This window comes from Danio rerio, chromosome 3 (genome assembly GCF_052040795.2).
Source record: "Danio rerio strain M-AB ecotype USA chromosome 3, GRCz13ab, whole genome shotgun sequence".
Lineage (NCBI taxonomy): Eukaryota > Metazoa > Chordata > Actinopteri > Cypriniformes > Danionidae > Danio > Danio rerio.
This window is the reverse complement of record NC_141023.1, coordinates 29,512,829-29,521,406: the sequence shown is the minus strand read 5'-3', so window position 1 is coordinate 29,521,406 and position 8,578 is coordinate 29,512,829. Positions and strand designations below refer to the sequence as shown.

Here is an 8,578-nt window from a genome sequence, read left to right as displayed (position 1 = left end):
GTACAGAGTTCTCATAATGAAAAACACAAAAAAAGAGTGCAAATGGTTTAAATTTAATGGATGGACTGCCTTGGGAGGTGATTTGTTGTCAGTTAACTAAGTTTAAGTTCAAACTAATCACCCCCAAACAAGTGCACCATACACCCAATGACCTTTTAGTTGTTGATGACTGCAAGGAAACATTAAAGGGAAGGTTAATCCCAAAATAAATATTTGCTGTTTATTTATTCACCTTCAGGGCTTCCAAGATGTTGGCACAGACAAGTTTGTGTCTATAAACATCAAATGCAACAAGAAGCTTGTGCTCCAGACTTGAAGACGCAGACCGATTGCTGAAGCTGTTTATTAAAGGTAATAATGTCATGTTCAGTTTTGTGCACAGACTAATTGTTTCACGTCTCAAGACCTTAGTGTTATCATCAAGGAGCCACAGTTGTTACATTTGTTTTGCTTTTGTGTTTTTTACACTCTTAAAGAGTTGGTAGTTATTTAATTTATTTTGATATGTCACGGTTTAAGAAAAATACTAATAATGTTCTGCTGAAGAGAAAAGTCACCTACTGTACATCATGGATGATATGATATAAGGGTGAATAAATAACAAAAAACATTTTTTATGCTTAACGTGAAAAAGCTTAACGTGGCTTAATGTACCTAAACATCAACCAGAGAAACACTAATTTCTTTCAAACTGTATTTTTAATTAACAGTGACTGTAAAAAGAAAGAGTCCTACATCCATAGACAAAGTGAAAAACACAACATTAAGCTTTTCTTCCCCATTGAAGTCTATTATAAGGAAAAACTTAGCGTGGCTTAATGTACTTGATTTTAGTGAGTAAAAATTTTCACGATCAAGCTGTGATTTTGTGAATGACATAAACAATGTCACGTTAAGGAGATAATCAGAGATAATCAAATGTCTATATACGCATAAACACTTTCTGCTTTTATTTTTAGTGTATTAAGTGAACAATATCACTTTAAGCATTCTCCCTATAGAAGTCCATTAAAAGGAAACTAACGAAGCTTAACATGGCTTAACACTGACCAGGGAAACCCAAATTTCTGTCAAAATGTACTTGTAATTAACCCCAACTACTGTAAAAAGAATGAGTCCCAATTCCATAGATAATGTGAAAAACAGCACATTAAGCGTTTTCTTCCTCATTGAAGTCTATTATAAGGAAAAAGCTTAACGTGGCTTAATGTACCCTAACAACAAGCGGGGAAAATCAAATATCTATAAAATTGTACCCATGACAAACACTTTCTGATGTCAAAAGACTGAGCTCTAATTTGAGTGAGTGAAAATTTTCTCATTATGCATTTTAAGTCCATTATAAAAGAAAAAGCTTAACCTCAACAAGTGGGGCACACCAAAAATCTATGAAATTTTACTTGTAATCAACACTTACTACTAGCAAAAGATCAAGGCCTGATTCTGTGGACGAAGTGAACAATGTCACATTAAGCATTTAATCCCCATTGAAGTCCATTATAAGAGCTTAATGTGGTTAAACTTGACATTCAGAGATAATCAAATGTCCATAAAAATATACTCATAAACACTTTTAATTTTAGTGTATCAAGTGAACAATATCTCTTTAAGCATTCTCCCTATAGAAGTCCATTATAAGGAAACAGCTTAACGTGGCTTAATGTACCCTAACGCCGTTCAGGGAAACCCAAATTTCTAGTAAACTTTACTTGTGATTAACAATAACTATTGTCAAAAGAACAAGCCCTCTATAGATAAAGTGAACAATATCACGTTAAGCGTTTTCTCCCCTACTGGCGTCCATAATAAGGAAAGGCTTAACATCTTAACATAACTTTACAACAACCGAGGCAAACCAAATGTTAAAAAGACTGTTCATAAAATCAAATCTTATTTATAATAGATTAACCCTTGCTGTTAAAAGAACGTGCTTGTGCATGTCATTGACATCCCTACAACAACACAGGGGAAAACACTTGACACACTTTAGCTGTTCCCTTTTGCTGTGGAAACAGGCCTCTTTCTTTTGCTAGTAGTTAGTTCTAATCCCAAGTAAAATTGGATATATAACTAGATTTTCCCCGCTGGTTGTTCAGGTACACTAAGCCACGTTAATAATTTTCCTTATAATAGACTTCAATGGGGAAGAAAAAGCTTAATGTGATGTTTTTCACTTTGTCTATGGAATTGGGACTTGTTATTTTTACAGTAGTCACTGTTAATTACAAATACAATTTGACAGAAATTAGGGTTTCTCTGGTTGATGTTTAGGTACATTAAGCCACATTAAGCTTTTCAGAAAGTCCCTCATGTACCTTATAGCCTTTAAGTTGTTAGTAACTGTAATGAAACATTGAAACAGCAGAATTTTCATTTATGGTGGTCTGAACTGCTTGGAGTTTGTGACTAGCTCTCAAATTAGGGGGCAATTTGTTAAAGCAATTTCCTCTGGAGATTTTATTTTCAGAATCTACAGCCAACTAGCCCTTAGTTTTATGGAGATGTATATTGCCTTCTCTCGTTCTCCATCTTTTCGTTCTCCCCTCCTCTTTCCTCCTTTCACCCAGCAGAAATTTCCATCCCACCAAAACCCATTTCCCCAGAAAGTTTAAAAGATGAAAGGATAAGGAAAAGAAAGGAAACAAAAGGGAGAAGTGTTCTGTTACAACCCTGCCCCTGTGAGACTGTCCCTGAAAGAGTTAGGGGATGAGAGAGATGGGGGAGAGAATAAGAGAAAGAGCGGGGTACAGAAAAGAGGTTTTCAAATGAGGAACGGGGAACTTCATATTTAACACACACAAAACACAGGTGAGCACACACACACACACACACACACACACACACATACAAACACAAAACTCAATGAGGTCTAAAACACAGTCCGACCCCCTCATATCTTTGCTCCTGTCCTCTCCTGACGCTGTTCCTCCCTCTTGGCATTTAGTGTCATTCACTCCCAGTCTTTACCTCCTTAACACTATTCTGTCTCTCTGGTTTTGTCTGAACTTGTTTCGTGTGCACTTAGATATTTCAACCCCAGGGCATATTGGTGAGATTGAAGGAGTGAGAATGAGAGAGAGTCACAGGAACAGAGAATGATTGAGAGCAAGGAGTCACTGAGGTATTGAGCGAGATGACAGGCGAACAAAGGTAGAAAAGGAAAGAAGGGACAAACTCAAACGCAGCTACAAAAGTTCTTTCAAACACCAGCACTCGAGTGGCTGAACGCACACATACATGGGCATGCACAGAGCACTCTTGACACCTTGACATTGAGAGATAAAAATATAATTATGCAAAGGGCCTTATTATGTAGTGCGAACCAGCAGTACTTGTTTTCTTCAGATACCATTTACCACTCTACACCCCAAACACATACCCATGACTGGACCACACCGCACGATACAGACACTGAGTCACACATACACACACAAGAGCCTCTGACGAAATTGCACATCTTTCAGATGCCGAAATTATGACACAGATAAGAGTCTTTCTCACGTCATGTGACAGAGATATTTAATAAATAGATGCTGATTATTATCATTGAACCAGTGCTATTTTTGTATCCGCGAGATACTCTTTTGTATTTGATTAAACATTATTAATTAGCTTTATTTTATTTAAATTTCACTTCAATGAAAATAGGAAATCTTACATTTAAAACAAGTTCAAATGTATGTACGCACTAAAAAATATGTTATTTAAAAGTTTCTGTACTTTGTTATTTATAAGCGTTTCCTTTGTATTTATGGTTATAAATTGCGTTATGGGACTTTGATCTCTGCTCTTTCGACTTTTGATCTTGAAAATTCAACTCTGCAGCTTAACAAAGTGTTTTTATCGAAGTTTTAAACTATATATTGTATAAGAAACACAGTTGAAATCAGAATTATTAGCTCCCCTATTAATTTTTTCCCCCAATTTCTGTTTAATGGAGAGAAGATTTTTTTTCAGCACATTCCTAAACGTAATATATATGTATAAAGAAATAAGTTTATTAACATTATTGCCAGGCGTTTTTTAAATGTAATTTACAGATAAAAAATTATTTCAAACTATTGAATATGCAAAATAAAACAATATTATTAAAAATTAAGATCCCATAATGCAATTCAATAGCGTAAATAAATGGAAAATATATAATACTTATACATATATTTTACAGTGTATTTTTACAATCTTATTTAATTTTATTATGTTTTATTCACTGTTTTCAATTAAAGTATGGTTAACTAACATGCCACATTAGTTCATTATAATAGGTCTTATTTTATTCTATTTAATTATTCCTTTATTTATTTTCCTTCAGCTTTTTCCTTTTATTCATCAGGGGTCATTCACCAGCATATGTTTTGCACAGCGGATACACTTCCATCTGCAACCCAGTACTGAGAAACTATTTAATTATTACCATTTAATTAAAGGCGCAGTAGGATATTTGCCTAAATGCTAACTAGTTAGCATAATATCTCTCAAATACAATACCTCCCCTGCCATCCAAAGCCACGCCTCCCAAAATCGCAAACGCGCACATCAGAGATGACAGAAACCTACTAAATCATGTAAATCCCCAGTTAGAAAGCAGAAAAGCGCTGTTTACTTATGTTGTTGTTAAACTAAATAACCATTTACATCAGGGATGTCAAACCCAATTCCTGCTGGGCCGCAGCGCTGCACAGTTTAGTTCCAACTCTGCTCCAACACACTTACCTGTAGGTTTCACATAAGCCTAAAGGACTCAGTTAGTTTGATCAGGTGTGTTTAATTAGGGTTGGAACTAAACTGTGCAGGGCTGTGGCCCTTCAGGATTTGAGTTTGACATCCCTGATCTACATTATCGATGCTGTAAAAGGCCTTTATGAAATTGAAAACAGTCACATCAATTTTTTGCTGGATGATTTCAGTGGCTGAACAACACTTCTGTGTATATAACCCATTCATAATACAACACAATCTACATCAGCTTTGGGGGACTAAAATAGTTTTAAAACAGAACATTACCTGTCTATAAGAAATACTTTAGCCATGGTGTTGCTCTTCCTCCAGTGTGCAAAGTAACTAAATACTCATTCAGGATTTTAAAAGGTTTGATTCAGCATTTGTTTTTACCGCTGTTACTCTTGTCCACATGAACGTGCATCTGCGTGAAGAGAGCTGTGCAGTTGTACAAATGTACATTTGCTGACAGACAGTTTGGGCTACTTATCAGAATTATTGGCCCGACAATTTTTAATTTAATGAACATTTTTATTTTTATGCTTTACCCAGAATATAAAAATACATATAAACACGTTTAGATCATTTACTTTAATCATTACTATTGGAATGTGAAGAGACTTTCAACCAGCACAACAAAAAATGTTTCTGAAGAAAATCACCTACTGCACCTTTACTACATTTACACTATTCATTAACACATTTTTCTTTCAGAGTTTGTAAAAGCCTTCTATTTTTCTCCCTTTTTGTCGCTTGCTCAGTGTGTATCCAAGTCAGTTTTATTTCTATGGCAATAAATATCCCACCTCAAACCTCAAATATCAAAGCAATTACAATCTGTTACATACAGCTATTACGGCAATTATTGAAAATAGCGGAGCTGTCAAGGAGACCAATACACTGTCCTGAGGTTAGACTTATGGTCTTAAAGAGGTGTCATTCATTCATTAAGTCTATTTTTCCTCCCCTTCGCTCATCCATAGATCTCCTTCATTACTGTCGCTCCACCTTACATTATCCTCATTTTCCTCACCCCAGCACCACCATTACCTCTTTCCTGGTGTTCTCTCTGAGTTTCTCTCGCTGTTGGTCTCAGCATGTGTTTCCAATTTTGGCTGTAATGCACAGCTCGCCACAATCTGACCTAATTAGCCCCTGTCTGGTGGATCCGCCTTCGACAGCACCCACTGTGGTAGACTGGCTAGAGGTCAGAAGTCAGGGGTCATCGCTGGGAGTGCGGATGGGATGGGATGGGATGAGGGGGACAGAGCCTTTGATTGATGTCCCAGGTCCCGAAACATAATGCAGTGTGTTCAGCGGGGACCAGCTTAAAGGTGCAACCGCTGTAATTTCTTCAGTATTTGGGATCAGAGAGGGTTACTGAGGCCTGAAATTGGATTTCGCTGTAAGACAAAAGGGTCAAAGAGGGGAGGTCAAGAACACAGGAGCACACACAAACGCAATCCTTAACAAAACACACGGCGTAAAGTACATAATCCACCATCTCGCACACCTTGAGTTGTGAGTAGGTATCGGATCCGTTCATTGCTACTGAGAAAGAGGGGGTTAGAACGAGGGATTTAAGAGGAGAGATTGATTTTAGGAATGCCTTAATTATGGGAACGGAGAGCCTAACTCTCGGTTTAATCCTTAATGAGAAACAGCTTCATATGGAATAGAGGGAGGCACAAGAAATGGCTGAACTTTAAAAGGAATGATAGTGCAAGAGGGAAAGCTCGTCAGCCTTTATAAAGCACGTAAAAGTGTGGCTCCACGCTGTGTGTGTTTGCTGTAAACCGATATGATTACAACTCGTATGGAGGCCCTTTTTATAATCTCACCCTCAGCCTCACTTTACAATCCTCATAACACCAATAGAGGGAAAGTCGTTAACAGAAATACATTCAATGAGGAGCTTGCATGAAATATCCTGCTGCCGGTTTCAGTATGGCAACTTGGTTTGAATCTGGTTGAGCCACACATGGTGTGGTGGACTGCGTTCGCCGCAGGCATTAGGTGGGCACTTATGTCATCTTAAGGGCTTTATGTTTTACTCCTTGACTTTATCTGCTCTTCACTTTCAAGTAGTGTCTTTGAGAAGATAAGCATAGACTGTGTTTTTCTTTGAGGCTGGCTTCACATTCCCTTAAAGGGATAGTTCCCTAAAAAATGTAAGTTCTGTCACCATTAGCTCATCTTCATATTGTACCACACCTGCTTGACATGCTCTTTTCTGAAAAATACATTTTGTTCATACACTCTCCATATAAGTCACAAGACATATTGTTGTCAGTGTAGATTTATACTCCATCAATTTTTCAATGTTTGTTTCTTTTAAATGATTTTGCAGTTCAGTCTGTTTGTGTGGTGCTGAATAAATCATATAAAAGTGTCCAGTGGATTTTAACAGTTCAAAAATTCATAAAGCATGAAACCACACTCCAAGATGTTTTTCCCATGTTGGTCTAGTTATTTTTCAAAATAATTTAAAAGGGATTAAAAGTACACAGAACATAAAGTTCTTCCCAAAAAAATTTAATAAGACTAGAATTTGTCAGTTTTGCAACACCTATATGGGCTTGCATTTCTTTCTTTATTAAAGAATATTTTCTCGAAAGACTTGCCTTCCAAAACTATTAACTTTTCACTGAACCTTTGAAAGTTGACTCTTTCAAAAATTTCACAACAACAACTGTTTTTGGTCAGATTGTTGTGGTCATTTAAAGGCCATATAATAATTATTGAGAAATCACAAGAAAGCTCTGAATAAAATAAAAATTATGACCTGTGCAAATACAGAATAACCTCCATTCTCACCCTAATATTTTATACCATTGAGCATATATCTCACAATTTTGCTACTTGATTTATTTGTTTATTTACGTAATCCACCGGTCCTACTGCACCCAACCCAATCTGAGCTGGGATCGAACCTGCGATTTATTTTGTTTTGCATGGGAGTCCTAACCAAGAGCCTAAAGACCATAGCCTCTAGCGTCTGTCGCTAGAGCCCCTTTTGAGGTCAGAGGATTGAGGTTTTACCTGCATAGGACTTTACAAGCTGGCTTCCGTTACACTCACCCCCTAACCTTCACCATCCCGGACGAGCCCCCGCATGTAAACCACCGGTCCTACTGCACCCAACCCAGTCTGAGCTGTGATCGAATGAGCGATTCTTTGTATGGCAGTCGGTTGCTCTTACAAGAAGGCTAAAGACTATGGCCTCTGTCACTAGAGCAACTTTTGAGGTCAGAGGAGTGAGGATTTCCAGCGTAGGACTTCACTAGCTGGCTTCCGTTAGACTCACCCCCCTAAACCTCACTCCCATCTTGGACAAACCCCCACGAGTAACCCACCAGTCCTTCTGCACCCAACCCCGGTATGGGCTGGAATTGCCAATTCCTTGCATGGGATTTGGTTGCTCTCATAAGGAGGCTAAAGACCATGGCCTCTAGCGTCTGAGCACGTTTTGAGGTCAGAGGAGTGAGGATCACCTGCATAGCATTTAGCCATTGCATTTATTTATTTATTTATTTATTTATTTTACACAATTACAATACTTACTTTTCTTTCTTGTACTTGTGAGTGTATAAATCATAATTATGACTTTTTTTCCTCTAGAAATTTAACTTTACATTTGATGATTTGCAATTCTTTCTTCTTGGAATTATGAATCCATATCTTACAATTCAGACTTAATTTTTCATAGTTTATACTTTGTCTCCTTTATTTTCTTTTTTGCATTTATAAGTTTGTATTTCAAAGTTCTGACTTTTGAATTGGATGCAATTCTAAGAAAATATCAGAAATTCAATATGTTCGCTTGAAATAGCTTGAAAAAGGATTGTGAGAACTCATT

At 37.0% G+C, this 8,578-nt stretch overlaps 1 protein-coding gene across 3 annotated transcripts in view; it reads left to right on the top strand.

The window, feature by feature from the left end:
• slc1a9 (solute carrier family 1 member 9) overlaps positions 1–8,578 on the top strand; it is an 84,896-nt gene that overhangs the window by 801 nt on the left and 75,517 nt on the right. Inside the window, exon 2 of one of the 3 annotated variants that reach the window (XM_087241986.1) lies at positions 239–351. The exons of 1 other annotated variant lie outside the window; for it this stretch is intronic. The gene's annotated coding sequence lies outside the window, so the exon portion shown is untranslated. Of the gene's footprint in view, positions 1–238; positions 352–2,692; positions 2,809–8,578 lie in introns of those variants that run through there. One more of the 3 variants, XM_087241987.1, reaches the window with a different exon arrangement.